The sequence below is a fragment of the Podarcis bocagei genome (genome assembly GCF_964188305.1).
Source record: "Podarcis bocagei genome assembly, chromosome: 6".
NCBI lineage: Eukaryota > Metazoa > Chordata > Lepidosauria > Squamata > Lacertidae > Podarcis > Podarcis bocagei.
The window spans coordinates 79981526-80007648 of NC_138130.1; the positions used below are offsets into that span (position 1 = coordinate 79981526).

Sequence of the window (26123 nt, forward strand, 5' to 3'; positions counted from 1 at the left end):
GTCAGAATATGTAAAAGCTAGAGCAGTGTGAAGAGGCAGGCTATTTTTCTGAAACATGAACAACAAAATCCTAGACATGTCTGCTCAGAAGGAAGCCCCATATACAAGGGGCGTTCATTAAAGATTTCCCCTGACGTACTTCCCGTGGACTGAGACAAATGAAACTGGGCACAGTTATTAGTCCTTCTCTACATAGCTACCAGCAAGAGCCAAACACTTCTCCCATCGCTTTATGCAGCTGTGGAGACCTCGTCTGTAGAAGTTGGCAGGTTGTTTTCAGAAGCCACGACTTGACCTCAGAAATCAGCATTTTATTGTCTGGAAAAAGCTTGCCCTTCAAAAATAACTTCATGGTTGGAAAGAGGTAGAGGTCCGATGGTGTGAGGTTGGAAGAATAAGGGGGGGAGGGTCAGGAAGAATTTCATAGCCACAGGACCGTGAACTGGGGTGTTATCCTGCAGGAGGCGGAAACCTTTGGTCAGCATACCACTCCTCTCAATTTTGATGGTCTTCCACAATTTCTGCAGCAGTGAAGCATAGTATGTCCCAGTACTTGTGGTACCCTTTGCCAGGAAATCCATCATCACTACTCCACACTGGTCCCAAAAGACCATGAGCATGACCTTGCCCACTGACAGTTGGATACGTGCCTACTTTGGAGGTGGTGAGGGAGAGTTCTTCCATTGTTTGCACTGGGATTTAGTCTCTGAGTCATAATGATGGACCAATGTTTTGTCCTGAATAATTAGTCTGGCGAAGAAGTCATCATGGTTTTCGTGACACCTCGCCAAAAGAGCCCGTGAGCACGTGACTCATTCCTGCTTCTGGAAAGACGTCAGTAGCCAGGGAAACCACGGAGTGGACACCTTTCCCGTGTGCAAATGGTCATGGATGATTTTTTTCTACAGATCTTGACATCTACAGCTAGTTGGCGAACGGTTATGTGGCGATTCTCCAGAATGGCAGCCTGCACTTGCCGGATGGTGTCTTCATCAATGGCAGACTGTGGTCGCCCAGGAATAGGAGCTATTCGACTGAAGTCCAACCACACTTGAAGAAATGATGCCAATGCTTAACTATGTCATATTATGGGGCTTCCTCCCCATAAGTCCCTTTCATCTCATCGAACGTCTCCCATGGTGTGCGCCCTTTCAGGTACAGGAACCTGATAACCGCTCTGCATTCTACTGGTTCCATTATCAGAGGTTACTCCACATTAGCACCCATAACAGAGAAACTGCTAGGAGTTCATAGCTACAAATTACGACGTTACCTTTGGAGAGATGTATCGTTATACTTGTGCAATTTTATCCTCCTACAATAACCGTAAGTGGGTCAGGGGAAATCTTTAATGAACGACCCTCGTAGTTCAATGAGGCTTACTGCTAAGTAAGCATGGGCATGATTGCTGCTTAAAGGGTGAACTTCAATTAGCTTCTGCATTACTAACATTACATGTACAGCTGCTGGGGCACCATCTCCTAGGGGCTGAGCCCTTTTGCCCCCCCCATTTTGGTGAGGGAGCTAGGACCCCCAATGTTCAAAGGGGGGCATGGAGGAAGACAAGCACAGAACAGAGTGAGACATAGCTTCAGTGGTTGGCTCTTCCTCTTCCTGCTACGAAGGGGAAGGAGCCCCCCGGGCTGCAGGAAGAGGAGGAGCCACAGCCATTGAAGCAGCGCTGCCACGGTGGCTCTGCCCCCATGAAATCTGTTAAAAGAACGGAATGAAGAAAAAAAGAAAAAAAATGGCACAGTAGGGGATTTTCTGCAGTATAGGAAAATCCAGGTTAAATGTAACAAAAATACAGAATGGGATTTTGATGGCAATGATATCATGTGGACAGTATAAAAATACTTCCATGAAATATTTCCATGCTTGAGTTGCACCAATTCCACGATAAACTCTAGTCTGGAAACATACTAGGTTGTTTGAAAGGACATCTTTTTTGAAAGTCCTATATTGTTATCTCTTGACTTTTTTTTGTTACCCATTGCCTGACTGGGCAATATAGTGCGTAGGGCTTCCCACATTGCATGTTTTTCAGAAGACAAATGTCAAGGTTAATTGAGTCACAAAGGGCATGTGCTGATAATGACATGTGCCTCCCTGGTTTTCTCTTCATTGGTGCAATCTGCAGGAAGGGGCTGGCTCCTTGTCTCTGCCAAACCAGTATGCAGAATAGGAGTGTCTGTGGCAGGGGCTATCTGGCTGCAAAGAAACAAAACTTCTGACAAGATTGTTGTGTTTTAAAGAAGGATCCTGAAGGTGTCACTTCTCAGGTATGAAGTTTTCCTGTTTTCTCACAGAGCTTAATAGGAAAGCTTAGCAGCTGATAACTTTTTGCTGTTTGAAAGATGTGTGCCTACCAAATGGATGGAAACTAAACTGCATGTGAAAATCATCTTTGTTAGCTCTGTCATCTCATCTGTGGTAAATAATCGTTTCACTCTCCGCCCTCCATTCTTGCCCCTTGAACAAATGCAGTTGGTCTACACTGAAATGGTCTCAGTTTCTCTGTGTCACTTTAAAATAGGTTTCTGTAAAAAGTTAGCCAGGCTGAAGTAGAATCCCAAAGGGGTTTTCTGGCAAATGCATGTCAACTTATTGTGTTTGTCATGAGGACAATTTGGGGTGGGTAGGGGTGTGTGTGTGTGTGTGTGTGTGTGTGTGTGTGTGTGTGTATCAATATATGAATTTAGAGCAAACTCTGTTTTAATATGACCTTGAGAATGGTGAAGGGGTGTGTGTGTGTGTGTGTGTGTGTGTGTGTGTGTGTAGATAGGTAGGTAGGTTTGCTCTCTGGTATTGGGGAGCAAGCTAAAAGTAATGCTGTAAATCAGCTTGAAAAATTATGGCTCATCACATTTCATAATGGATCCTGTATTAATAATGATACAAAAATGGAACCAATACCTTGTTGCATTGCAGGAAGAATTGTCCATGTTGTGGAAAACACTGAAAAATGACTCATCATCTTTCCTCTCCACCACCCCCCAACTCCTATCTTTTGGTTCATGAAAAGTCTGAAGTAGTTCCTGTTTTTGTATAAGCAAATCCACAGGATTAGCCTTCACAGATAGTAGTTTGGACCTTCATTGCCCACTTGCACAAGAAATGCTAATGCACGCACGCACGCGCACACACGGCCTACTCTACTTTTGTAATTTTAAGGTGTTCTAAATTATTTTTAATGTTGTATTTTAAAGTGCTGTAACCCTCCCTGAGATCTCAGGGTGAAGATTCAGCAATTTAACAATGATGATGATGATGATGATGATGATGATGATGATATAGGATGCATGTTTGGCAGTTTTCACTTTGAGAAACATCCCTTCATCATCATCACAATTGTTACTATTGTTAGTAAGAGTTATGGGGTGTTAGAGGAGGGGTAGTACCTCTGGTAGATGACATGTCATGTTCCTTTTGGGCTAGTTTGCCCACCTTTGCTTCACACCCTGCACTCAGCTCTCACCTGTGGCTCCTAGAAGCTGCCAGCATGTGACAGTGGCCACACGCTGGGAATGGCTTTGACTGGCTGGCTGAACCAGGTGAGAGTAGCCGTTGGGTCCCTCAGTGAATTAGAGACTTCCCCTGAATGCAAAAATTGGCTCCAGATGATTCAATGGATAAGACCAGTAGTGAACCCAACCATCCTGAAGGCGGCTACTGCACAAGATGTGAAGGGGCAGATGGGGCTCATCAACCTGGGAAGGTAGCCCATCTAGAGAAGGATAACTCTGGTCCTAAACCTCTGCTGCCTTGTGGCTATACTCATTCATGAGAAAGACCTCAGGAGTAAACCCTGAGGAAAATTCTGTACCCGATGCCTTGCAGGACATCTCCGGGAGAAGAAAACGCTAAGGAGTAAACCCTACACAAATCCAGAGTAGAGTCCCTAAGACAGTTGGATGGTGCCTTGTACGCCTCCTTCCAGCAACTTCCAAAAGGTGGATCTTGTTGTCTTGGCAGCCCAATAACTTCATACACAGGCTTGCTTCTTGAAGAGGTCAGTTCAGTGCTGCTATCACAGCAAAACAACAACATGGGAGGCAGCAGGCATTGTGATTCTCCAGCTGTTTGACTTCACTCCTGAGGCGCACTCCATCAGCTCTCAAGACAGACGGATACCAACAGGATTGTTAGCGGAGACATGCGAATAAAACACACGTAGTCCAGAGAGAAAATCCAGGAGAAAGTTTACTGAACAAGCTGAACAAAACAGTATACAACCAGAGCAGAAATCAACAAGAGAGGCTTCTGCCTTTTTGACATGCCTTGTTGAGAGCAGGGTTAGATTCAACTTCCACAAGAAAACTCCCTCAACAGTTAGAGAGAGTATCAGAGTACATGTCACCTCAGTAAAGATCACAGATTCTCCAAGTGTCCCTATTTTCCAGGGATGTCCCTGATTTAGAGAAGCCGTCTCTGTTTCTGATTTGATCCCAGAATGTCCCACTGTTCCTTAGGATGTCCCTATTTTCATTGGACGGTATGGAGTTATCCTACCCCTGAGCAGTCTGAAGGCAATCCTGTATAGGGAAGGTTTTTCCCCCAATGTTTAAAGTTTTATTATCTGGGAAGCTGCCCAGAGTGGCTGGGGCAAGCCAGTAAGATGTGTGGGGTATAAATAGTAAAATTATCATTATGGAATGAGACGTCCCTATTTTCATCGGAGAAATGTTGGAGGGTATGAGATCATGCCACCTTCCATGGTTGCTATTCAACACCTCCTCCTCTATCACCACCCCTTGATTGTTGACTTAGGACGTGTACACATTTCTGGCTTAAAATGCAACCAGGTCATTCTTTTTCTCAATTTGGATTGAAACTGGTTTTGGACAAGGCACATCAAAACACAGTCATTTCATAAGAAATGGCAAGATAGGGTATGTATGGATGGTGGCCAGGGTTTACATGGAGCTGTTCATTGAGCATGCATTCCTATTTGTTATACAAAGGTTATACAATGTTGCATCAAATGATTCTTAGCTCACACTCTCCAGTGAATTTCCTGTCGCTTTCCTTATGGCAAAAAGCTGCTTGGGGTGGGTTTTTACAAATTATGAGGGCACAGATCTCTGCCCTGAGGGGCTTAAATCTAGAAACTGACACAAGAAATACTACAGAGGAATACTACAGAGGAAAGAAATTGGGGGGGAGGGTGATAAATAGGGGAAGAATGTGTGATTAGTTAAGTGACACAAAAGCCCTGTTCAGGCATTCAAAGGTGGGGGGGGGGGGATTAGGTGTGGTGGAAACACAGGGATGCAAGATGGCCACCGTTGCTTGCTCACTCCTGACCTTCGTGCTTTAAAACAGTTAAGGTAAAGCGCATTAACTATAAACCCAGATTTTTAATATTCCATAAGATAAAATGAAAATTATAAATGAGCATACATATACAGAATGCACGTATTTATTTCACTTAGAGGCCACCATGGATTTTTAAAAAGTGTTCCTAAATTCCTAACGGCAGCTGCATTTTGACATTTAGTCTTCTTCAGAGGCCCACTAATTATTATCTGAAACAAAAAAAATAATTAAATACAGATCACGTGGGTTAGAATCTCAGATGGGCAAAGCATTCTCTTAATAGAATATAATGCAATCTTAAGTTCTATATTTTGGGCCTGTCCGAGGTTCTAACCATCATGATGTATATTGGTTTTTCTTTTAGATAATAATTACTGGGCTGCTGGCCTGTAAGTGAGATAAATGAGTGCTTTCCTTATATTCATTTCCTTATATTCATTTATACTGTTCATTTTCTCATATCCAGTATTAAAAACCTATGTTTATGCTGCCACCCAGAGCCTTAAGTGTTACGATATGGATGCAATGCTGCTGCAAAGTGCTAGCTTGAAAACAAAACATGATGGGAATGTTGGGACTGTCCGTGGGAAACAGAGGGACAGTCAATCCACAGTGCGAAGCACCGGAATTAGCTCAGAGTGTAATACGAGCTCTTCCTTTTGTTCCTGTACAGGAAGTGCAGGAAGTGTTCCTTTCTCGACTGCTGGAGTTTGAAGAGAGCAGTCATGTTTTTTGTAACGCTGCAAAGACAGAAATAAAAGCATGTAAATACGTTTCTGTCTATCTCTTTCCCCTGCCAGGGGGGGCAGGAAAGAGGGGGGGTGTTCTTCTCACGCTCAGAAGGATCACCTATCGCGACCTCTGCCTGGATGTTGCCGGGAATGCAGACAGGGAGGTCAACAGGAGATCAAGCCGGGTGCCTGGAGAGTTGCCAGTTTCTCCTGATAAAGGCTTGATTTTCGACATTCAGATCTTCTGGAGAGTTGTTGCTCATGGTTTCACTGGTTAGTGTGATGGGCAAAGACAGAGCATTCTTAGTGGTAGTGCCCTGTTTATGGAACTCGCAACGAAATGAAATGGAAATCTTCCACATTAGCTATTCATGGATGATAGGTGAACACATATTTATTGGCCATGATGATGATGCTAGTTACAGCAGAGGCTCTAGTGCTGCAATTTTTACAATGAATGCACAATTTTGTTTTGTATTGCACATTGCTGTTGCAAGATGTCTTGTGGAAGAAGGGTGGGATATAAAAGCAATTTCCATTAAATAAGTAAAAATTCCTTTGTCTTTGCGCCAGCCTGGATTGCAGGACGGCCACAGCAAACTAAAGCAATTGAATACCCTGTGCAGTGCCAAGCATACCTGCTGCCACTAAACACATGTAAAAGAGAACAATATCAAATCCTCTTGCATCTCTGTAGGATTTAAGATGCCATTTAAATTAACCAATCATGGAGAACACTTGGCAGAATACTATTTCCTTCTGTCATGACAAATCAAACAGCAGCCTAAGAATAATGGCCTCTATTTTGCAGCCCACAAATTGTGCATTAGGGACCTCTGGGTCTGCATATAGCTCACACTGGAATTCAAATGGCACTTCTCTGCCTTTAACTGTTTATAAATAACATTGCAGCCATTAGCACAGCATTCACACTGCTCGCCAGTTGTTCTAATTGATAATTGGATTGAAAGAGCAAGTTGAAACATGCTGATGCAGACTGCAGCAAAGAAAGATCAGAGCAATCTTTGTCTTCCAATCTGATCAAGGAGATGGTCTTCCTGAATACAAAAGCAGTGCACAAGTTGATTAATATGATGGTTACATTTGGAATTTTAATCCAGTCATAATTACCTGCAATCTTTTGCTGTAACCACTTAAATTAGCAGCTGTGTTGTTGTTTTTCTCAATTTGGAGTGAAGCCGGTTTGGGGAAAAGCCCATCAAAATGTATTATTTCATAAGAAACAACAGGATAGATGTGGATTGTGGCTAACATCGTGTGTATACCACCTCCCAAACCAGCAGTGGAAGTCCACTGGGTGGAGAGTCAGTGGAAGAGTGCAAACAGCTAGTCTATGGACATAGTGAACTGATGTCAACCATTGAATGGGAAAGATTAAAAGGTAAAGGGTAAAGGGACCCCTGACCATTAGGTCCAGTCGTGACCGACTCTGGGGTTGCAGCGCTCATCTCGCTTTATTGGCCGAGGGAGCCGGCGTACAGCTTCCGGGTCATGGCGAACCAGAGCAGCACACGGAAACGCCGTTTACCTTCCTGCCGGAGCGGTACCTATTTATCTACTTGCACTTTGACGTGCTTTTGAACTGCTAGGTTGCGGGGATTCGAACCGCCAACCTTCTGATTGGCAAGTCCTAGGCATTTATTTGCCTGTCCTTTCCTGTAACATAGTGGCTACTTTCACTCACCCATTTCTGAGTAATATTCAATCATATACTTGCAAATTTAGGGTGTGCAATTAAGTGAATTTAGTTGTCTTGCAGTCCTGCACAAAAAACCTGCACATACACACACACCCCACCCCAAGCAGCTTTTTGCCCTAAGGAAAGTGACAGGAAATTCACTGTAGAGTGTGAGCTAAAAATCATTTGATGCAACATTGTATAACCTTTGTATAACAAATAGGAATGCATGCTCAATGAACAGTGGACATCATATAACCTCCAGGAAAACTTTGTGAAAATAAATCAATAAACAGGTCCTCCAGAACGGTCCAGCATCTGCTGGTAATCTGAGAGAATCTAGTGTGAAGGTACTCTCCTATCTACAGGAAGAAAAGTGACCCCCACTTATAGGAACATAGGGAGTCGAATCACAGGCCCATCTAGTTCTATATTGTCCACACTGATTGGCAGCCGTTCTTCTTACACCTACCTGAAGCTGGCAGAGAACCTGGGACTTTCTGCATAGAAAGTAGTTGCTTTGCCACTGCCCTTCCCACTCTAATGTGTTCCACTCCTAGCTTTTCCCCACTTCTTCTCAAGTCCATGCTTTGCAGCCCAATGGGCTATGTCCCCAGCCCTTCCTTGACTTGTAGCCAGAAAGTAGGACACACCAGCTTGATCTACTTCCAGGCTGCTGCTTGTCCTCACAGCTTCTTTGTCCATCCTCCCCTTCAATCCCCAAGTGCCATTCTATTAGCATATGCACTTGTGTAAAGTGCAGCTGTGACTAAAAGGGAAAAGCCATGATGGTTTAGGGTTAGGGAATGCAGCCATTCCAGAATTCACACCTCAACTCTCTACATTTCCACCCCTCTCCCAAGAGACATGGCTCCTTGGCTCCCCTCCCTTGCCTCAGAGTTCCATAACATCTGAAGGGTCATAGGTTCTGTATCCCCACTGCGAAGCTGAGGTGGAAATGTCTGCTTGAGGAACCACTATCATTTCATTTCTATGACATGCTACAAGGAAGGGCAGCAGGAGAGTAGGAAAGGTCCAGGTGTGTCCATCTAGCATCATGCTTAGCTGGGGTAGGGAACCTCAGACCAACGGGGCTAAATGTAGGCCTCTCAGGACTCTCCCCCAGGATACACACCCATACCCCTCACCAGCCTTGCTTCACAACCTCAAGTGTTTTTGCCTGCCTGGAGTGTGTTCTTGAACTCTGATCAAGCTTCTGGCTTTCCTGGCTAGACAGCGGTATGTAAGTGTGAAGAAATTAGCCTACTGGGAAATGAGCCATTGTGGCGTAATGGTTAGTGTTGGACTAGGACCTGGGAGACCAGGGTTTGAATCCCCACTCAGCCACAAAGCTCACTGGATGACCCTTGGCCCAGTCACTATCTCTTAGCCAAACCTACCTCACAGGATTGTTGTGAGGATGAAACCATGTACACAGGTGCTGAATTAAACCCTGTGGGCGGTTCTAAGCATGAAAATCTTGGAGGCCCCTCACAAATTTTCTCCTAATACGTTTTTGATCTTACCAACCAACCATTTTAATAAACCAATTTTATTACACAATCCATTGTTGCGGGGTCCCTAAAAGGCATGGAGACCGTAGTCCAGTGCCTACTCTGCCTATTTGGTAACCTGGCACTGGTGTACACCACTTCAAGATTCTTGAAAGATTAAGGTGGTCCTTAAATGTGAGAAATAAAAAAATAAAACCCACATTTGCATTTCTGTTTGCTTTTGCCTCTGGCATCTTCCCCCCAGAAGGCTGCTCAGCCTTCAGCCTTGGGCTGGAGAAGCTTCCCCGCCCCGGGAAGATATAGCATCTCATGTTCATCTGAAAGCCAACAATGGCAGCAGCAAACTGAGATGTCGAAGCTAAAGGGCTTTAGAACATCCCACGCTACAGCCGAAATACTGTGGCTTTCTGCCAGATGGAGTGATTTTTAAAATATTTGGCAGCTTACCCAATGTGTTTGGAGTGGACATAGCTGCTCCTTTTTCGTCCCAGCAGCTCCTGACACCCCTGCGGCAATCCGTCTCCTGGGCTGCTCTCGGTCTTCCTTGCCTCTACAGGTTAGGACATTGAAAAATGCATCATGCTATCGCCATGCTGACAGGTGTTGTAACCAAGGCTATGCCTCCCCCACCTCAGTACACACACACACACACACTTGACTTTTCATCCTGGACGATACCAGGAAGGAATGCACTGGCTGCCTAGACAGCTGAACTAGCAGTGATATCATCCTTCAGTACTGCAAAGATAAGCGCTTTGCTTGGGGAGGATTATTACATGATGGAATATTAGGGATGAGCCCCTTTGGGAGAGAGGCAGAAAGGAGGAAACACCCCAGAATTCTTAGGGGAGTTCATTTGCACAGCCATGGACCGGAGGGGAAAAAGCTGCCCCTAAACTTTCAGGTCATGAAATAAAATTAAAAATGTCATCAGTGGCCCAATTCAACTTAAGAACTAGGGACACTGACTAGATTTTACCTGCCCTATCTAAAGATAATAATGCCTGGAGTGAAATACAGAGGTGGAACATCACTAATGACTTATATCATGTCTAGATTTCTGGAATGTGTTGTATGTATGGGCGCCTTTGAAAAATGTCTGGGAACTTTAATTGGCCCAGAATGCTGCAGCCAAGTTGTTAACTGGCACTGCTTATCTGAAGCATGCAACTCCCGTGCTGAAAACAGCTGATTCGTTTCCGAGCCCAGTTCAAAGTACTGCTGCTGACCTTTAAATCCATTTATGTTTTGGGACCTGGATAGCCTGGAAGACATCCTCCCATTTGAGTCTGTCTGCTCATTAAGGTCATCAAAGAATGCCGCTGTTGTGTGTCCCATTGACCCAGTCCATTTGGTTGGAGTCGAGAGAGCCTTTGGAAGTCCCTGCAAAGGGAAACTCCCCTTGGCCCTTGCTTCCCCCTTGTAGCTTTCCACTGTATGGAGAAACCCTTTTTATAAAGAGTTAGTCTTATGCGCAGTTTTTACTTTGCTTTGAGGTTTTGAGATTTGCTTTGAGGTTTTTTAAAGGTGGCGTGGCTATTGTATTAGTTTGTGTTGTTGTTGTTGTTGTTGAATCAATGTGCACGGCACTTTACATAGTAAAGCCCTGAGGGGCTTACAAACTAAAACAGAAGAAGGGGAGTGAAGGACAGGCAGGAATAAACACAGAAGCAATTCTGCGGTTGTTTCAGTTATAACAGGAACACAAGAAGCTGCTAGATTGTGGCTCCAACCACACCAGCCATGAAAGCATTTGTCTTATCCCAAAGTATCCTGGAAACTGAGGTTTACCCCTCACAGAACTACAATTCACAGCACCCTTAGCAAACTACAGTTCCTGGGATTTTGGGGGGGGGACATCATGTCCTTGAAATGTATAATGTGTAGCAGTGCTATTTTTTCTGGGTGGAAAGGTGCCAGAACCCAGTGGCGTAGTGTGGGTTGTCAGCACCCGGGGCAAGGCAAGTAATTTGCGCCCCCTAACTCATGGATTTGCGCCCCCTAACCCGTGGATTTGCGCCCCCTAACCCTAACCCCCAGATGTTGCGCCCCGTGCGGCCAGCCCCCCTGCACCCCCCACACTACGCCACTGCCAGAACCTACAATGAACACCTCCCTCATTCTCTTAGAATGGCAATGGCGCCTTACCTGAAAGGTGCCGGAACTGAGTTCCAGTGAGTTCTGGCTGAGTCAGACACTTGGCTATTTGTCAGGGGAATTGGAACACAATCCAAAAATTCCAAAAGGTCCTCCAGATTTAGAGGGATGTTGGATGGCAGGAGTGGGGCGCAGCAATCACTGAAGATTGGCCTGGGCTGGATCTACACACATCAAAAAAAGTTGAAACACGTTGTAAAGGAAAACACACTAGAAAACATGTTGTAAAGCTCATACAGTGGTACCTCGGGTTAAGTACTTAATTCGTTCCGGAGGCCCGTTCTTAACCTGAAATTGTTCTTAACCTGAAGCACCACTTTAGCTAATGGGGCCTCCTGCTGCCGCCGCGCCACCAGAGCACAATTTCTGTTCTCATCCTGAAGCAAAGTTCTTAACCTGAAGCACTATTTTTGGGTTAGCGGAGTGTGTAACCTGAAGCGTATGTAACCCGAGGTACCACTGTAATGGGAAATCACGTTGCTGAAGGATCGAACTCTACGGCACCATCTGGTGTCACAGTGTTATAACACATTTAAAACGCTTTAAATAAAAAACTAATATAGCTGAGTCCTTAATCCCTGTTCTGCTGGATCAAATAAGCAGACACCACATGGATTCAACCTGTAATTGACACAAAGAGGCAAGTTGCTATGGTTCTGTGTTTAGCTATATTAGCAAATCCATTGTATAATCTTCCTTCAAAGAGAGAACCTAGCATCTGTGAAAGAGTTCTTTTTGAGCTTCAGCAGTGTAGAAACATAGCACACACACTAAAATTTGCAAATAAAGCATGCAGAATAGTGTACCAATAGCAATGACAGGCCGCAAGCCTACACTCATTGCTCACCCAGCTTTGTTCAGATATCCATTCCTGCTGAATGGAAAGCCTACAGTTAGTACAATATGGAAGATCAAAACTTAATTGGGTATAAAATTACACAATAATTAAATTGTCTGTAAATGTGGAGCATTCAAATTAAGCCTAACCAAATAATGCCTCAGATCTAAAGTATTAGCATAATACTGGTGCCATATGGTTATCATTCTCTTTTTCACATAACTGTCATTTTTCATCCTCGTCAGCTGCCCATGTTGACTTGCCAGATCAGACTTGCACCATCGCCAAACATTTCTAACAGCTGGCAGAGTGTGCTGTTACACTGACGTAGGCCTGGTTAAACACCCAATAACACTCAAAATTAAGTGCGCCCCTGAACAGGGCAGAAAATGAGTTATCAGAGCAGCTGTTTGGCTTTGTGTTTTTGTAAATTAACTTTCACACTGGCTTCTCGTCAGTTTTTTGGTTTTTTTAAATGACCCATTATATTGCATCCTAAGTAAACAAAATCAGTTTTTCTCAGAATCCTGTTTTTAACAAGTAATGGAAGTCTGGAGAAACCGGTGTAAATTTTTGCAAACATGGAAGCAGTAACGGGGATCGCCCTTGCATAATAGTAGAATCCCAGAGCCATGCAATGAAGCTGAATGCTGGAAGGTCAGGACAGACAAAGGAAAGCACTTATTCAGACGGAGCATATGGAACTCGCTGCCACAAGACGCAGTGATGGCCACCAGCCTGGAGACTTTAAAAGAGGATTAGGCATCTCCATGGAGAATAAGCTTATCAATGGCACTAGCCAATTTGGCTATGTTCTGTCTCCAGTGTCAGAGGCAGTATGCTTCTGAATACCACTTGTTAGGAATCTTGATGCTGGACTATATGGGTCTTTGATCTGATCCAACAGGGTTCTGCTTGTGTTGTTATACTCTGTGCACACAAAGAACCATCTAACATTGGCTTAGACTTAGGAGTTCCAGCGCAATCATTCCTAACAGCATCCATTCTCAAACCCAGCTCCCAAGTTTCTTCGGCAGAAACCTGTCCCCACCTAGATGAAACAAGAAATTAAGAGGCTATATTCCAGATGGTGCAGATGGATCTAAACTTAAAAGCCTGAGGATGTACACTAATGATGTAATCACATTTAAATTGACAAAGAATTGACAAAGAATTTTTTTTAAAAAAAATTGAGAATTTCCAGAGGGTGCTAGTTTTTTGCAACAAAAAGGTCAAAAGTGTGTTGTGGGCAGCTGGCCAGAGTGATCTAGACCCTGGCCAGACAACAGCAAGGTTGGGCAGAGCACCATAGCCATAATTCATCCTGTTCAGGGTGGAAACTGAGAAGGAAAGCCTGATGTGGGCTATGTCAGCTAGCATAGAAATCAGCCTGGATAGGGCCTGATGCCATCAAGTGAAAGCTGCGGGGCTGACTTGGAATCTAGTGGATCCTGGGGTGGCTCAGCCCCTGCCTGGAACATCCTGTTGGAGGGATTTCTGCAAGCTACCACTCCTGGAAAGCCTACCAGTAGTAGTACTTCCACCCACCTGCACCTTGGTGGAATGGAGGGCTCTGTGCCAGCCAAGGCTAAGGCTGGCAGAACTGCTATGGGATGGCCTCTACCATAACTCCACCCAGCAAGCAGATCATGGGGCTGGATTGCACCCTTAGTCTTTAAGGTCCGGCAGCTCTCTTCTGAGAATTTTTGGGAGGAAACCTATTTCAGCTTAGATGTAAACTGAACAGCTCATAATTAGTATCAGCCATTTGAAAATTCCGCAAAGGGCTATGCTGGGGGCTCAGATATGATAATTTTGCTTTGTACTGGAATAAAGAACATAAAAACATAGATAAAAGCCTTGTACTGTATAACCCTACCCCTTTCGTCTCCCCATAATGCTTTTTATTACAGATGGCAGTGTACCGAGATGATAAAATCTAAAATACATCAGTAAAATTATTGGATATACACGATTGCATATTTATACATTTGTAGACTATTGTGTTTCATTAACATTCCTCTCTTTTGTTAGAGCTTTGGAAATGGCTCAGAGAGTAGATGAAATTAGATTTAAAAGTAGGGCAAGATGCAATTAGTCACAGACAGAGCATTAGTCAAAGTTGACAAAATGGAGTCAGCATTTGGGGTGAGCAAATCTAACTTGTGTATGTATGGAAGTTATGCAGGGATATTTTCCTTGCCTTTAGCCCCTAACAGGATTAGCAGATTTCTCATTTATTGTAATGCAGCATTTTACTTACTTTAAATACATTACCAAATTATTCAATTTATCATAAAGCACCTGTAGTTGACGGATATCAAAGGATATTTGATGATGAACCAGCTAGTTAAAAACCCGTGGGTCAGTCCATCAAGCTGTTTTGCCTGCACAGCCTCTATGGGGATTGTAGAAACATAATGCTCAAAAGACTGATGTCGTGAAGATGTTTAACAGTCTATCCCGATCCTATACATGCTCACTTGGAATGAGTTCCCTTTTATTCCATTGACTGAAAGCCTTCCACTGAAATCAGTGGATGACATATTTCCGACTAAAATGTTCACGGACTGAGGTTAACAGTGCAGTCCACTGAAATCAATTCACTGGTCAACAACAAATTTGTTGTCTGCGTTTTTTCAGTTGATTTAGGACGAATCTGATGCGCTGAATCCAAAAATCACATTGGTTTTGCTCAATCAGGTCAAGTTTTTGAGCTATGGCCACATGTCTTTTTTTACGTTTTTGTTCACATGTATGCTTGTGTGGAGCATTTTAGAATAAGTTGGTGGGGGTAAAATGCCATGTCGAATAATTGTTTTGATTGGAAATGATTATTTTAATGACAAGAAGTATTCAGGTCCGATAGTTCTGGGTGATTATGTCAAAAAGGGATCAGTCTGAAGTCATAAAACCTCTGTTTTTTCTCGGAAGAGAAGGACTTGGTGTACTGTGCAGATATTGCACAGCTTCTGCTCAAGCTTGGAGTGCCACAGTACGAACCCAAAGATTGGAGACTGTTCATTGACAGCAGCAAGCGATCACTGAAATGTGTTCTGCTACACAACGGCAACCAGTTTGCCTCTATACCCCTGGCTCACTTGAGTACACTGAAAAAGAACTATGAAGCGGTGAAGTATGTGCTGGAGAAAATTGGTTATGATCAGCATAAGTGGTTTATTTATGTTGACCTGAAGATGGTGAACTTTTTGTTGGGACAACAGTCTGGCTTCACCAAGTACCCATGTTTTCTGTGCATGTGGGATAGTAGGGACCGTGCTCAGCATTACACGAAGAAGGACTGGCCTGTGTGGGAGGAATTGGTGCCTTGCAAAAAAAGGAACGTCATCAATGACCCTCTGGTGGACAGAGACAGACTACTCTTCCCACCGCTGCACATCAAGCTCGGCTTAATCAAGCAGTTCACCAAGGCTCTGGACAAGGATGGTGACTGCTTCACTTACTTGTGCCAGGCTTTTCCAGGATTGACCATGGAGAAATTGAAAGCTGGCATCTTTGACGGTCCTCAGATCCCTCAGCTCATCAGAGATCCAGAGTTCAGAAACTCAATGAACGAAGTGGAACTGGAAGCGTGGAAGGCATTTTTTCTGGTAGTGAAGAACTTTCTTGGCAACAATAAGGCCAGAAACTACGCAGAACTTGTCAACAACATGCTGACTGCTTTCCGAAACCTGGGCTGCAACATGAGCATCAAGATGCACTACCTATTTTCACATATGGACCAGTTTCCTGAGAACCTGGGTTCAAGGAGTGACGAGCAGGGGGAGAGATTCCATCAGGACATGAAAGAGATGGAGACCAGGCATCAGGGTCGCTGGGATGCAGTCATGATGGCTGACTACTGTTGGACTCTGAAGAGAGACCTCCCTGCCGCTGAGCATTCCTGGAGTTCCAAGAAACAGAAGTTCAAGCCCTGAAGTTTGAAAAATGGTGAAGCAACAAGCAATTTACATGTACTTTCCAGTACCTTTATCAATGCCCACCATTCAGTTTACAGTAAACCTGACCTGATTGAGAGAAACTGTTATGTACTGAGTTGAATAGGATCCAAACTGAAGCAGTCTGATTGGTCCTAGAACAATAGGATCCAAATTGCAGCAGTCTGATTAGTCCTAGAACAATAGGATTCAGAATGCAGCAGTCTGATTGGTCCTAGAACAATGCAGCAGTATGATTGGTTGGCAGGAACCACCCAATCCTGCTCCAGATAGAAGTGAATCCACAACCTGATTGGCTTACAGTAGAATTCCGGAATTAGCCAATCATGTGCAGCCCATTGTGTAAATAATGTATATAAAGCAGATACTGTGAGGGGACATTCATTCATTTCTCCTCACCACTATGAGCTGAATAAAGAGCATGAAATCACTTTGCGACTCTGAGTATATTTCAGAAACGGACGCCATTACCTGATTCAGCAGTGCAAAAATACCCTAAATCAGTTGTAGAAATCTAGACAACATTCAAAAAGTAAAAAATTGTTGCCCATCATGCTTACTTGAAAGAAAATATATTTGGGAACATTTGTTTTCCCTAAAAATGTAAGATGAGCTCTGTTGGATCAGGCCACATTCCATTTCCCACTACAGCCACCCGGGTGTGCCTGAGAAACCTACGAACAAAACAAAAATTTGCAGAGACAAATCTCTTTGACTTCTCTGGGTGTTCATGTGAAGCTAAGTGTACAAATGATGGCCAGAGAAAGAGCTTTGGAGCATGTGTAGACCTCAGAAACCCATCAGAAAGAAAACATCTATATAATTAGTGTGGCACATTTTCCACTTTGTGCTACTTTATTGCTCACAGATAACAGGCAATTTGAATACACAAATGGAAAAGGATTTTCTCTTGTTTATATGGACCTTGTATATGCTTCGTCATGGAACAATAGGGAATTTGAAATAACGTCTGCAGTTCTGCCAGCTTGGTCTGATAGTTGTGTGGTATGGAATTACTTCATGAATGGAAATTGGAGAGTGGCGATTTCTGTTCCGTAAATAACTTGTAGAGTTATAATTTGCCTGACACTTCTTGCCCTTGCATTAATCTTGGGACACTTGTTGAAGAGACAGAAGGAACACCCACCAGTAACAATGTAAAACATTCGGTGTATTTACTGAGTGTTTCCACTTGCTTGATCCTTAACACATGCTTTTACGATGAAGTCATTAATGTTGTGTAAGTGCAGAATTTATGGGGCGATTTGTACTGTGCGGGAGTCCTGACATGTTTTTGGCAAATACTTTCAGATACCACAGACTGATGCCACTTGGGATTTTAGCTCAGGGTTATAATCAGGTTCTAGCATGAATATTTTGCATTAGAATTCAGACCTGATTGTCTGAGAGATTGGGAAAATGTTAACTAAACAGGTAAACTAAACAGTGCAAACACAGAGTGTAGGGATCTGTTAATAGCAGAAAGCTCCGGGGCTGTTAAGGATTTCTAATAACATTTCCCCCCAGCTTAGTAAAGAGACAAAGGGCAGATGCACATAAACTCAAGACCCAATTAAATCACATGACTCCTCCCAAAGAATCCTGGGAACTGTAGTCTGTCAAGGGTGACTGGAATCGCAGCTCTGTGAGAGGCAAGTCGTATGTGTTGGATGTCCTTTAAATGTATGGATTGCATACACTTTCCCTTGGTCTTCCAGGCCTAGATGGGGAAGATGGAGTGCCTGGGACCATCAAAGATGCCCCATGTTGTCCTGATCCTCATCTGAACATTACTGTATTGCAAGAAGCAGAGCTGGCTCAATAAATTTTGCTGCCTGAGGTGAAGAACAATATGGCGTCCTCCCCCAAGGCACATACAGAAGCCAGCTGGACTGTTGAATCTTACTACAATAATGGTTAAATGCAGTGACTTTCACTGTAACTGAGGGCAGCAGGCTAGTGTAAGGGATGCTGGGAAGGCCACAGGGCACTCCTAGCTCTGTCCACTCCCTGCTTCTCTGCAGCTGCCGCCTGAGGCAGCTGCCTCTGCCTCATGGTAGGTCTGGTCCTGGGTAGAGGAATTCTCATGTGACTTGACCCATGCCTGTCTATTGCTTAGATCAGTAGCTGGTAGGATGGGTTAAAAAGTAGGATTGGCCCTTGTTTTAGCATGCTTCGCCATCTTTATGCTGGCTAACCACAGAGCAGGTTTTTGTTTATCACTACAGTAAGGCTGGATTACATGAGAGTTCATTTAAAAAAAAATTATTCTGGAATTGGAACTGCAACTTGAAGTACGGGAGAAAAATAATCATTCACTATCATGCTGAGATTATCACCAGCAGGCATGTTACAAGGTGTCGGAGGTTGCTTTGCAACCAGGGATGCTTGGTAGAAATAAAATGGGCTGGGGGAGGTGGGGGTCTGCCTGGTAAAGGTAAAGGGACCCCTGACCATTAGGTCCAGTCGTGACCGACTCTGGGGTTGCGGCGCTCATCTCGCTTTATTGGCCAAGGGAGCCGGCGTACAGCTTCCGGGTCATGTGGCAAGCATGACTAAGCCGCTTCTGGCGAGCTAGAGCAGCACACGGAAATGCTATTTACCTTCCCGCTGGAGCGGTTCCTATTTATCTACTTGCACTTTGACGTGCTTTCGAACTGCTAGGTTGGCAGGAGCAGGGACCGAGCAACGGAAGCTCACCACGTCGTGGGGATTCAAATCGCCGACCTCCTTTGCTTCAAATTGCACCTTCCCAATACTGCTTTAAAAACAAAAGCAGAAGTATTTTTAATTCTGCCTCTCCTCAACTTCAATTTGGTCTCTGAGAAACGGACATTTAATCATCAAGTGACAGCATAAGCCACTTAGCCACTTCTTGATTTGGGTACTACACATACTCTATATTGATGCAATCTGAAATCATCTCCAAGGTTTACTGTTAATTAATATTCTTTTTCCATGATTAACCTTCACCTACTTATAGAGATAAAAGAAATCATGAAGTAGGCTGGTGGAAACAAAATGGTCAAAATTAGAGATTATTCAGGTTATTAAATCAGACACATAAATGGCGTAAAAAGAGATTGAAATCTTGCCTAACAGTCATTTTGCCTGAGTGAAGATTTTAGAGTTTAGCTCACAATTATTATAACAAATGTGTTCATGCAAGGTACATCAAGTCGGCTCATTTAAATGGAAGATTGTCTGCATATGAATATTTGGTTTATGAGATTATGGTCTTTACTGTAAACGTGAAAGGTCTAGCATATAATTGAAATTATGCAAAACATCATTTTAGACATTTTCTTTCATTAGGCCTTCCAAATTTCTCCTTTCGTGGGGTGAAAAGATCTTGTGCTGCTCTTCCATTAATTGATAGAAATTGTCTGCTATTCAGGAACATTATGGGCTGTATTCAGCATGGTTGCTTGCTGAAAGGAAGACCCCCTTCCCATGAATGCAGCTCTGCTTTTGTGAAATGAAACTCCTTCCATTTGTGGGGTGAAGAAGCTAGATGTCCTACACACTGAAAATAACATGCCCCACCCTGACTAGCATTTCATGAAGAATAGTCAACAAATCCTCTTGATACTGGATCAAGAATTTAAAAAAGAAATCCTAAAAATCCAGATATGACAAATCCACATCTGGATTTTTAGGATTCCTTTCTTTGTTTTCTGCCATTCCCCCAACAATGCAACTCCACCAAACGCTTCTCCCTAGGCCTAAATAGGTTCAAGGAGTTGAGTTTTCTAAATGTGGCCCCTATCCCTCCTTACATCAGAACAGCCAAGCACCCCTCCTCACAGGCCAGCACTTTCCCCAAGGAGTACTGAATCCACGCATCCATCTTCCGTCCTCCCCACCCCCAAACTGCCCATCAACAACATGTCCCGTTCTCAAACTCCTGCTGGATCAAGACTTTGACCCATCTAGGCTAGCATCCTGTTCCCCCGGTGGCCAACCAGATGCCCCTGGGAAGCCCGCAAGCAGGACCTGAGCCCAACAGCACTCTCCTCTCCTGCAGTTTCCAGCAACTGGTATTCAGAAGCATACTACCTCTTGGCTGTGGAAGAGTACAGTGGCGTAGCGTGGGTTGTCAGCACCTGGGGCAAGGCAAGTAATTTGCGCCCCCTAACCTGTGGATTTGCGCCCCCTAACCCTAACCCCCAGATGTTGCGCCCGGTGCGGCCGGCCCCCCCTGCACCCCCCACGCTACGCCACTAGAAGAGTATAGCCATCGTGGAGAGGATCATCAGTGATTGCATGTGGAGGTCAGAACTACAGTTGCCTCCTGACAACATTCTGACTCAAATGAATAATAATAATAAATAAATAAATAAATAATAAAATTTTATTTATATCCCACCCTCCCCAGCCAAAGCCGGGCTCAGAGCGGCTAACAACGTTAAAATGATACAACATTCTAAAACCATTTCATTATAAAATCAATTCAAATCAGATTAATGGCAACCATTGGGCTAGAGTCCTGTGAGGATTGACAAAGGAGGGGGTCAGGCTGTGCCTTGGCCAAAGGCCTGGTGGAACAGCTCTGTCTTGCAGGCCCTGCGGAAAGATGTCAAGTCCCGCAGGGCCCTAGTCTCTTGTGACAGAGTGTTCCACCAGATTGGAGCCACAGCCGAAAAAGCCCTGGCTCTGGTTGAGGCCAGCCTAGCCCAGGACCTCCAAAGTGTTTTCGTTTGAAGACCGTAAGGTCCTCTGTGGGACATACCAGGAGAGGCGGTCCCATAGGTAAACAAAGAATTGCTTAGTTATCCTGCTTAGAGGCACTGCAGTCCAGAGATTGGTCAAAGCCTCTAAGCCAGGCTTCTTAACGTTGTTGCTGGAGACAGAAACACCAAACATCAGGATAAGTCTAAGTAGCAAAAGAAGCAAATAGGACAAAGTAGGTCCTTGATAACCAATAGCCCTGCTCACACCTTCAGAATCTGCTCACTACATATGTGGATCATGGACAGAAAGAAGATGATGTTTCTACTGTTTCTGCTGCTCTTCCACCATTTGAATGGAAGATGGGAATGGTGCCTACATCCAAAGAATAGTCCACGTATATGGTCTGTGGGAACCCATATCATCTTCAGGTGCTTACAGTGTTTACAGTGTTATGCTCCTAGAACTTAGTACACATCTTCCATAGAATCTAGAGAGGTCTTTAAAAAGGTAAAAGGACCCCTGACCATTAGGTCCAGTGTGACCGACTCTGGGGTTGCGGCGCTCATCTCACTTTATTGGCCGGGGGAGCCGGCATACAGCTTCCAGGTCAGGTGGCCAGCATGACAAAGCCGCTTCTGGCGAACCAGAGCAGCGCACGAAAACACTATTTACCTTCCCGCCAGAGCGGTATAAATATATACTTGCACTTTGACATGCTTTCGAACTGCTAGATTGGCAGGAGCAGGGACCGAGCAACGGGAGCTCACCCCGTAGCGGGGATTCGAACCTCCGACCTTCTGATAGGCAAGTTCTAGGCTCTGTGGTTTAACCCACAGCACCACCCGTGTCTCTAGAGAGGTCTTTAGGGGCCACCAAAAACCAAAACCTTTGAGGGACCAAAAATGGCTTGCGAGCCATGGGTCAGTCACCCCTGATATTATTGGCTGTGGTTATTTCCCTAATCCTTTTCATAATGATCCCTAACACAGAATTTGCCTTTTCACAGCTGCTTTACACCAACTCCATGTTCCTGCTTTTAGGTCACATGTGGGCCAAGCGATGGTGTGCAACTTTGTGTACATGCTCAGAGGTGCTGAGTGCTATCCAGGCTATCAGAAGTGGTCAGAGCAGCCTGAATATATCCTAGCCAAATACAGAATATACACATCTGTCCCAGTCAAATTCAGAACCAAATACAGTTATTGATTTTTAAAATATGTGTGTGTGTGTGTGTGTGTGTGTGTGTGTGTGTGTGTGTATTTGCTAACAGATTGAAAACTGCCACTGGATTCTTGCCACTTGTCACTTGGGGTCAGCACCTGAGATTAGTCACTCTCAAATCTCCAAGGAATAAATTAAATTTGCCCTGCTTCGCTGTCAACACTGGATTAATGACTTGTCAGCTATATGGAATATCCCTTCTGTGAATGCAGCGCGCAGTGTAGCTTCATCAAAAAGGATGAGAAACATCATCTTTCTTAACAGTATGATAAGGCACACTTGGAAACTGTTACTAAAGGCGCTGTCAAGGGAGAGAAAAATACTGAAGACGTTAGGCTGATGGGCATTTCTCTTTCCTGTATTGCACTTCATTGACATTAATTATGAAATATGCCTCAAAGGCTGATAAATCTGTAATTGTCACATTCGGTCTAAGCCAGATGTTGTTTGGTGCAGAGCAGGCTTTCACCTGTGAAAAGTTTGCTGATTAAAGACCTGAAGGTGGACATCACACAGCTTGTACCCAGCAACCCAGACCAACAAGGCGTTGGTTGTGAGCCTTGCCTAAAACTAACCAAAATATGGTGCAGAGAGGAAAGACAACAGCTTGGAGGGGAAACTACAAAGGAGGCTAGAATGAAAGACTTTAAGAGCCCCATATTTATTCTGGCAAAGGGATTTAAAGAATATGTAAAGGTAGGAAGTGAACTGATGGCCCAGAGGCAGCTTATTGTGGCTCTCCATTGAACTCTGCTCATAACCTTGCAGTATTACCTTCCATTCGCAGTCAGTGCGAAAGGAGCAAGCCAGGCCACCTGTGTGTGACAGGAAAACCACCTTCTCTCCAGGCACAGAGCCAATACCTGGGGGGGGGGTGACATCACCAAATACGGAAGAGAACATAAAAGGGACAGGTCTAATTATTACTTTAACTGACGGTTGTTGTTGGGGTTTTTTTACAACTACAGTGGTACCTCGGGTTACACACGCTTCAGGTTACATACGCTTCAGGTTAGAGACTCTGCTAACCCAGAAATAGTACCTCAGGTTAAGAACTTTGCTTCAGGATGAGAACAGAAATTGTGCTCTGGTGGCGCGGTGGCAACTCGTGTAAGCGGCTCCTCTCCTCTCCCGCTTTGCTCCTTTAAAGAAGCAGGCTCTCTGTCTCTCTCACCTCCCCACTCAGCAGCTCTTCTCCCGCTTTGCTATTTCAAAACGAGCCACGGAGGAGGGAAGGAAGGGGGACCATGGAACCTCTGCTCACGACTACAGCAGATCCCCCCCCCCCCGCCATCCGTAGGCATTCGCTCCATAACACGCACAGACATTTCCCCTTACTTTCTAGGAGGAAAAAAGTGAGTGTTATGGTGCAAAAAATACGGTAAGTACTTAACCCGAGGTACCACTGTATGTTACCTTTTTCATTGCACACAAAATGGGGACAAGAGCAAGTACATGGAAAATTTTGTCTTATGTGGGTGAAGACTTTTGTTGTGCAAAGGCAAAGCCAAGTCTCGTGTTGGCTCTAGATTTGGGGGAACCACTGAGCAAAATGCCTGCACCCGGAGATATTTATGGGCCCACACTCCACCTCACCACTACCCAGCCACTTGCCCTCTTTCTATCTGATCCCAAACTCCACTGCCACCCAGAGGGAGAGGGCAAGCCAAGCGGAGAATTGGGGAAGGGTTGAGTGGTTGGGTAACTGCTTTGCATACAAAAGATCCGGGTTCAATTCCTGACATCTCCAGGTAGGACTGGGAAACCAGGCTGGAGAGCTGCTGCCAGTCAGTGCTGACAGCACTGAGATAGATGGATTGCTGGTTTGACTTGGTATAAGGCAGCTTCATAGGTCTCTAGAATTCTAGCTGAACCAGTCACTTCTCACATCTTTTTAATATGCTTAGAGGGGGGAAGCAGCAGAACCAGGAGACTCCAGGGATCAGCAATGGACCCCCTGAAATATTTAAAGGTGCTCCTTCCAATCAGCAGATTTTCCAGCAGCATCCACTCCTAATTAATTATAGGCCGCTACGATCTAGTTTCAAGGCCTGTGCAATTTCAAGGGTATAATCTATCGATCATATCCACAATCAATTCTGGCGGCATGCTTTTTCCATCCACAGCTTCTTGGATGATGTCAGCACCACAAAAACAATACCAAAAACATGTCCACAGCTCCCATTTTTATTTGTTTGTGAGGGAAAGGGTCTTCTCCCCCCCCCCTCCACCGCATTAGTTTCTTATCTGGTTCGAGTAGATGTAAAAAGTGCTGCATGAAAAGAAATTTCCGAGCCATTCGTCCAAAACCTGACAGAAACACATTAATGATGCATTCAGTGTGAAAACTGACTCCAGGTGCTTCAAGTGATAAAAGGAGTCGTGCAATGGCCTGACAGTATGAAGAATCAGGTCACAATTATATTTTTAGAAGTGATTTTTTGTTCCTTTCAAGCATGCTTGCTTCCCATCCCTTTCCCCCTTCTTTTCTGTCTTCTTTCTCAGAATAACTTGGCCAGTGCTTGCAGAAGGCTGTTTCTAGCCTCAGGGATTTTCACACATACTTCTGTTGACAGAGTTCCTGTATAGCAAGCAATCTGAAATGCCTTTTGTTAAGGATCTGTTCATACCCCCTTTCTGTTCTGCCTCACCATTTGGAAGATCTTTCAGCTGCTGAATCCTACTATTGCACTCATGGAAAAAATTGAATTTGGGGTTGTCTTGCAGAACAAAGCAGGTAAAATTATATCCATAACAGATGCATTATTTCTAGTCCCTTGGTTTGTGGGTTATTTTCTCTACATGTTTATTTCTCTGCGGGGCAATAAAAACATTTTTAAGAAATCAAAAGTAACTATCAAATGATGAGTGGGAACTAGCAAGCTCTATTTGTTAAAAGTTAATTTGCAGTTTCTTCTGCCAGGTTTAACTTTCGCTTCAAGCATGCAGGTTAAGTAAAAAATAACAATCCTTGATGTGTACTTACTTTTAAGGGCAAAACGACAACTGAAGTGTACCAGGTAATCAATACACATTGATTCTGTTGTCAGAAAAATTATCTTTACAGAAACCATAAAGCAATAATTAACAAAAAATATGCTTTCCTTTAAAAAAACACACCACCAGATGAATAATAAGAAAATGAGTGGTAAGTTAAAAATACTTTGGGTTTTATTTGACTTAGTCATAGTCACTGTAGATCAATTTAAGTCCAACTCATTTCACTGGCTCTACTCCTCAATTTATGCCATTCTCAATGTACAGAATTAGGTGCTCTTATAAATGTCTGTGTATTTTTGTGCAGCCACATACAGTGGTACCTCGCAAGACGAATGCCTCACAAGACGAAAAACGTGCAAGACGAAAGAGTTTTCCGTTTTTTGAGTCGTTCCGCAAGACGAATTTCCCTAACGTCTTGCGAGTTCTTGCGAGTTTGTTTCCTTTTTCTTAAAGCCGCTAATAGCCGCTAAGCCGTTAATAGCCGCTAAGCCGTTAATAGCTGCTAAGCTGCTAGTAGCCGCTAATAGCCGTGCTTCGCAAGACGAAAAAACCGCAAGACGAAGAGACTCGCGGAACGGATTAATTTCGTCTTGCGAGGCACCACTGTAATCATCCAGTTGCAGAAATCTGTGATTTTGTAGGATCTACTTGCTATGTCAAAAATATTTCCTAAATTAAATATGGCTACAAAGGAAGAATTATTTTAATAAAATGAAAACAAGTCTGTACCCAAAATCATTTCCCCATATTATCTTTTTATAGACAATGATAACTGCATTGTGCTTTTTGGGTTTAACAAGTTTTTTGTGATCTTTTTTTCAATGAAGCTTTAAGCTTATCTTAGTTAAGAAAACATGAGATTGCATGCTTTGTGGGTTGTGAAACAACCATCCTAGGTCAGGTTCCTGAGGAGTGTATGAGGGTATTTAAAGACACTTAATTGGCCATATATTGTGCTTTCTGTTGCAAACACCATTTACAGCATAGTGGCTAGTCCCAGTCCAACAAACT

The 26123-nt window shown here is 43.9% G+C and overlaps 1 protein-coding gene across 1 annotated transcript in view; it reads left to right on the forward strand.

The window, feature by feature from the left end:
* Positions 1-2172: 2172 nt before the first annotated feature.
* STARD13 (StAR related lipid transfer domain containing 13) overlaps positions 2173-26123 on the forward strand; it is a 234524-nt gene continuing 210573 nt past the window's right edge. The window contains exon 1 of the mRNA XM_081197878.1: positions 2173-2282. The gene's annotated coding sequence lies outside the window, so the exon portion shown is untranslated. The remainder of the gene's footprint in view (positions 2283-26123) is intronic.